The sequence below is a fragment of the Dasypus novemcinctus genome, chromosome 4 (genome assembly GCF_030445035.2).
Source record: "Dasypus novemcinctus isolate mDasNov1 chromosome 4, mDasNov1.1.hap2, whole genome shotgun sequence".
NCBI lineage: Eukaryota > Metazoa > Chordata > Mammalia > Cingulata > Dasypodidae > Dasypus > Dasypus novemcinctus.
This window is the reverse complement of record NC_080676.1, coordinates 96,224,904-96,231,987: the sequence shown is the minus strand read 5'-3', so window position 1 is coordinate 96,231,987 and position 7,084 is coordinate 96,224,904. Positions and strand designations below refer to the sequence as shown.

The 7,084-nt window shown below is 39.7% G+C and overlaps 1 pseudogene; it reads right to left on the bottom strand.

The window, feature by feature from the left end:
- Window positions 1–308: 308 nt before the first annotated feature.
- Window positions 309–1,236, bottom strand: LOC101440714 (protein CUSTOS pseudogene; annotated as a pseudogene).
- Window positions 1,237–7,084: the final 5,848 nt, after the last annotated feature.

Below are 7,084 nucleotides of genomic sequence, written 5' to 3'. Positions count from 1 at the left end.
TCCTGAATAACTGGAAGGCTCCTTCTTCCCAAGGTCATGGAATGTTTTAGTACCACAGGTCTGCCCCAGCCTCAGTGGGAGCAGAGGCAGGGCTTGCTTATATTCCCCGCCCCCCCCACTCCCCGCCCAACAATTCTATTCCCTTGGCCCTTGGGCAAGCCCAATAATGACCAGGGTTTCCTGGGCAGAGTCTGAACTTCAGAGGCAAGTCCCTGAACTCAGAGGGCAGGGAGGGGCTTGGAAATGGCTTGTCCCCAATGGGCACCTCATCCTCGGAGCTAGCTGGGCCCTGTGCTCACAGGCTGGGGTCAGTTTACAGGCATCGCTGCTGCACTCTTCGCTCGTGGGAAGGGAGCCGCTTCACTGTCCTTCTTGGCCTTTTTCTTCCTTTTCTTCTTTTTGATCCCAAGTGATGTCTGGTGCCCGTTAAGCTTGGCTGCCTCCTTTTCCTGCTCCTGAACCCTGCCTGTGGCCGTGGTGGCTGTGGCCGAGGCGGCACTGGCCTCCCTCTTGGCTTCCTTTTTCTGCCTCTTTTCCTCTTTAATCACCTTGACAGCGCCGTGGATGACTGACTGTTGGAGGATGTCCGAAGCTGCCAAGCTGCCTCCTGGCACTTCCACCCCTCTGTCGCTATCATCGCTGCTGGAGCTGGAGGGGAGTCGCTTTCGGCAGGACTGGGGAGAAGCTTCCTTCTCAGGGCCTTCAGGGATGGATGTGAAGAAGATGCAGAAGCCACCGTCCTCCGAGTGAGCTTTCTGTACCTTACTTAGCCTTTGTTGGTTCCTTCTCTACTTCTGAGACGGTAATGGAGCTGGCCAGCAGGGCTCCCCGCTTCTTGGCTAGGTGGGCTTGGAATTCGGGAATGGTCTGAAGCTCGTTCCCGTCTTGTTCATGGATACCTGAGGCTTGGCTGGGTGGTTGGCAACTGGTTTTGCAGCATCGGCTTTTGGCATTTCAGGCCCTCTAGGTTGCTGATCCGAGCCCCAGGCCAGCATCGCCGCTTCGAGGCAACGCGCGGACTCCTCCACATCGCCACTGCTACTGCTGCTCTCCTGCCCATTTTTAAATGAAAGAAATGAATCTATGCATCAGAATCAGGTAAACAAGATTATAGACAGCATCATGCTATGCTCGTTGTATGAAAGATCAAATGTAGCTAAAACTAAAAAGATCTTTAGCACTCAGGCACAGCTGCCGTAGCTGCACCGCCAACTCCACAACGGTGGTCATCGACATTGTTGACAGATCAGCAGTCCCGCTGCCTCTGGAAACTGGATATAGGGGTTATTATGGCCTTCCCACTTGCCCACATGCATGGTTCCTACATTTGCATCTCCTTACATTCCAAGTCAAAAATTGGATATCCTAAATAGACGTACAACATCGCATAGGCATGTGATGCAGGAGTACACCTCAAAGTTTTTACTTGGATATCTGCGATTTCAATCTTTAGTGAGATGTCAACCTTATCCCATAAAGTGATGGATCTCCAAACACAGTGAAGGGGATAAGAAACACAAGAGGTGGTCAATCTTATACATAATCTGTTCTTGTTGAATAAAGGATGGAAGGCATGAGGAAAGGAGGGCCCAAGTGATTAGGTAAAATCCTCAAACACACATTGCATGGCAGTATAACAGCCGGGCTTTGGAGCAGGTCTCCTAATTATTCATAGTCCTCTGTTCTTTCTACTATAAAATATACTGATTTTTCCTTTCTGGTATGTATGTATGTGTGTGTGTGTGGCGGGGGGGGAGCGAATGTATCAGGTGATCAGCCAAAAATATTCAAATTTCCTTTACAATAAAGGTCTGAAATATTGCATTCAGAGCTGCCCACTTCATTATTTAAAAAAAAAAAATTAAGAAAGAAAGAAAAAAGGAAACCTGGAATAAGTTCAGAAAAGAAACAAGAGTCTTTTAGAGGTTAGAAAGGATGATTTATGAGGAGAGAATAAAAGAACCCAACAGAGCACAGTAGAGTCTAGTTACTAGATGGCTATCTTGAAACACTGACAAAACAGAGAACAGAAAAAAATGCTCAGTGTGACATGAAATAGAACAGTAGAACATCACTAATCCATATATACAAACACCCTCACAAAACTCTTGCAATATTAGAGATTTCTTAACACCAAATTCATAGTAAATACAAATAGCATACTGATACTGGCCATTACCACTGGTTTAAAGGAAAATAAAAGAAGAAAATGTAAATTCTGGTATAAAGGCATTCATTTCCATGTTGAATTTTTTCAAATAGTGTTTAACTTGCAAAGCATTTCTGTTCTCTGCAGGATGGAGAGTTACTGTAAGTCTAGCATAAAAGAGAAAGAAGGCAAACTAGGCTTAACACCAACACAATTTTCTTGGAAGTGAATTTACCGAATTGTGAAATAATTCTCCAAGTGAAGTAACTATGCATGGTTTTCAAAGGAACAAGTTTGGGTCTCATGTCTTGATAACTTGTTGCTTTTCTGAAATTTTTCAAAGATTTAAAGCCAAAGTCTTATTTGAACCAAAGAATTCTATTGAGATATTTACCTTTCTACCAATTCCAAGGGAAGGACTTGAGGAAATGATAGTTTCAAAATTCATTCTTCCTCTTCTAGGAGAGTAGTCCATTGATCAGTTGGGAAGGGAGAAGTTATGTGAAGGAATATATATCTTAAATGCAAAAGTTGTGCACTAGTTTGAGATTTTAAAATGTTATGCAATTTTATTATTTCTTGATCTTAAAAAGATGAAAATTTGAGAATGTGTATGTGCTACAGCAGGATAATCAAGGCTGCTAATCTTATGAATATCACTGTCACTGCACACACTGAGAAACATACTAAAACTATTTAGAATCCAGTCTATAAATAAGTAGATGGTTTTTAAAAAGGATCTATGATAGCCATGTAAAAAAATATTTTAATTTTAGCAATCCCCTGCTTCAACTTTGCCAAGACGCTCTCAGATGAGGAACCTGTAAATTTATGACATTTTAACATCATAAGAGACTTATCTATTATTGCTTCCCCATCTCTTTATTTAGAAATATTTGTCCCAAAGTAAAAATAAAAATAATGCCCTATTTGGTTAGTTTTAAATAAAATTTCCTTATATGTTTATAGAACATGGTAGGCAATGGGGTTGTTGGTAACTAGACTCTACTGTGCTCTATTGAGTTCTTTTATTCTCTTCTCACAAATTATCCTTTCTAGCCGCTAAAAGACTCTTGTTTCTTTTCTGAACTTATTCCAGGTTTCCTTTTTTCTTTCTTTTTTAAAAATAATGAGGTGGGCATCTCTGAATATAGTATTTCAGACCTTCATTGTGAAGGAAAGTTGAATATTTCTGGCTGTTCACCTGATACACACACACACACATACATACCAGGAAGGAAAAATCAGTATATTTTATAATAGAAAGAACAGAGGACTATGAATAATTAGGAGACCTGCTTCAAAGCCGGCTGTTATACTGCCATGTTATGTGTAGTTGAGGATTTTACCTAATCACTTGGGCCCTCCTTTCCTCATTCCTTCCATCATTTATTCAACAAGGACAAATAATGCATAAGACTGACCAACTCTTGTGTTCCTTATCCCCTTCATTGTGTTTGGAGATCCATTAGTTTTTGAGACAAAACTGACATCTCACTAAAGTATTGTCAATAATTTGGATATATCATTTTCCCTCTTGGCTCCTCAGTCTCTCATTTCATCACAAGGGAATACTTATTCAACTAATATTTGTTGGATATCAATTGTACGCTTGTCATTGTTCCAGGTTATTGTTACATGTTAGCCAATTTCCAAGATGGTCCTCAATGATCTTTCTGTCCCTGATATTCATACCTTTGTGTATTTCCTTCCCACACTGTATCAGGGTCTGTTTAAGTGCACAATAGAATATAGCAGAGTGACGGTGTGTGACTTTTCCAAGTCTGGGTCATAAAGATATTACAGCTTCTGCCTTACTCTCTCTTGGATTATTTGTTCTGGGGAAAATGGGCAACCATGTAAGGAGGATATGCAAGCAATCCAATGAAAAAAACCATGTAATGATGACAGTCAGCACCAACTTGACATTTAGGAAATTGAGCAAATTTAGAATTAGTTTTTCCATCCCCAGTCAAGCCTTCAGATGACCAAAATGCCATGCAACACCTTGACTGCAACCTTACAAGAGACATTCTAGCCAGAATCACCTACCTAAAACATTCTCAAATCCTTGACCTGTGAAAAATCTGAGATAATAGATATTTATTATAGTTTTAAGCCATTAAGACTTTTTTATTAGAGCATGTATTAAATACAGATTCCTGTATACCACCCTTATAGGAACACCTTGCATGGCTGTGGTAACCATTAAGTTCTTTTTTTTCTCTATCTGGTTGAGTCATTGTCTTTTTTTTTTTTTTTTTTGTGCCTCACTTCGCTGCCGGGGGACCTGTGCTTCTCTGCATCCATGCAGGTCTGGGATGCCTTTTTTCTTTTCTTACCAAGAGGTTCCAGGGATCGAACTTGGGTCCTCCATATGGTAAACAGGAGCTCAATTGCTTGAGCCACAACCACTTCCTAACCATTAAGTTTTGAGGTAATTCTTTATACCACAAAGGAAAATCAATATATCCAATTTTATTACACAAAAAAATGAATATGTTAAAAGATTGTGTTTGAATACATAACAAAGAAATACATGTAGTAGAGAGATTTTAGGATGCCACCCTTGTGTTTATTTTACATCTAGGAAAAAAGTTAGTAAATTTTCAAACTTTGCAGTCTTCTCACTGAAAATGATTTTTCCATTGTTAAGTTAATGTAAACAATTATCCAAATTAAGAGTCCAGCTGCTCTTTTACTATTTTTACTCTTTAGATTTGAACAGTACTGTGACTTTAAACAGCCTACATTTTTCAGAGCTTTGAAATAGATCTCTTGATTGTCAAGAAATAGATAATACAAAGCTGAGAAGAGCACTGCTTCCCATAAGAATCAAAATTACATGCAACCAGACTCCATGACTAGCATATCAAGATCTAATTTCTCAATAATTTTCTATGAGAAAATTCTTGTGGAGTGAATTGCTACACAGTGCATCGTGGGAACAGAGGTTCAGAGCACAATAGAAACCTGCAGCAAATGACTTCTTTATTACTTGCACAGCATAAAGAATCGAGAACAGCTAATGACCTTGTTACTTACACAACACAAAGTGTCAAAAGAGCAGGGAAAGGAGGCCTTTCACAGTTGGTCTTCCGGGGTGGCCAAATTCTGCTTCCAGCTAGGGTTGTTGGATAGCAGCTCCACATGCCCCACTTCTAGTCCTGGGAAGAAAGCCAATTTCTAAAGATTAGGTAGAATATTTTTCTACCTTTGCGAGGGGATCCTGCCATTGAGAATTCCTGTTCTGTTAAGTGTCTGGGTCTGCTTTGTCCACAGTTTGGGAGTTTAAAGTCTGGCAGGGCCTCGTCATTAGACTTACTTCTCCCCCAAGTTGTGATAGAAAAGGACATGGGGGTAATGGAAAGCCTGAAGGTGGTCACTTTGTGTTTCGAACTTCCCAGAGAAGGAAGTGGGGTAGGTGGAGTCTGGGTGATGGCCAATTAACAGGTGTCGGTGACTTCCCTAACAGTGCTAGCTGTAGAGTCAATGTAAACCTAAAGGAGAGACTTCCCTAATCAAATATGCAGTTGCTATCTGTTATGCAACAGCCTGTAGAAAAATCCCTAAAATGCGTCCAATCCTCCATGTCAGCTACAGTTTTTGACTATTGTTTATTGATTAAGCAAGTTTCTGGAGAGTCTCCCTCCAGAGATAGATGGGGTGCTGCAATAAGGGAGAACATATAATAGTTGTACATCTTCTGCTTCACAAAATTCTTAGTTTAGAAATCATGTTGAATGATTTTTTTAAATGTTTCTATAAATGAATAAGGTGACTGATTCTCTGCATCCCAAATGAATAATAAAAATTTGGCAGAATGTACTGAGGAGTGCTAAAGGGGTCAGAATAATCTCCCCTTAGAATGGTCACCTGGCTTCAGCTATTTCATAGTCAATCCCTTTGGCATGCCCATCTAGCTCTGTATGTTAGGTAGGGGAAGGTGAGGCAGGGAAAAGCATATCTGGTAACAGTGATTATTGCTTAGCTTTTCAGTTAATCATAAACAAAGAGAGAGCACAACATTCTTAGTTGGTCTCTTTACCATTGCGCTCCATAATTTCTGCCACAATGAATTTTAAAAAGTACTGTTTTCCTCTGAGGTAGGAGGTTGTACAACATTAAATTATTAGGCTCCTTTTTAAAATGCAAATAGGTATTTGATTGATTAGGCCTATTGATAATTTATAATCCATATTTACTTTGACTAGGGTATGAAGGTATGTTTTCCTCTATACCTACTTAGAACAGAAAAAGTAGACATTTGGTCTTTGGGGGACAAAGGGTAATTTAGAAGTGTGGTGTGGCAGTGTGGGTGGAGAGGGGAGAACTCTCTCTCAGGGGACACGTTAGGACATTGACTACTCAGCAATAGGATAGTGAACATGGATATTTGAGGAGTAAGCAGAGCAAATTAGTCAAGTTAGGAAAAGTAAATTTTACCAAATTTAAAATTGTGTCCAAAATTCCAGTGGTGGTAATTTTTATGAAATAGGTTTTAAAGGATGGGGCAGAAACTCTTACTGAATCTTGTGCTTGGGGTTCCCAAGAGTACAATAGAGGGACTACACTTTTTTTCAATTTGTCATTCCCCTATTACTTCTCTGGATGATCAAGAAGTGATATTTTCAGAACCAAAAGACTTTCTAGCTATAATTTTCCACTATTTCCAGCATAAATGGATGGAGTTAAATGAAATTTAAAGTATATATCTTATTTGCCTTTGGTCATGCCCGCAGGAATCAAAGGAATAAAGAAATAAAGAAATGAGAGGCTCAGAGATGAAGGGTTTAAAATTGGTAATTGTCCGAATCCAGTCGACATTCTGGGTTGATAAATTTATCAAAGCAAATATTCTGTATTATGATTTTAAAACTGGTCTTTTTTTTTTTTTAAGATTTATTTATTCACTTATTTCTCTCCCCTCCCCCC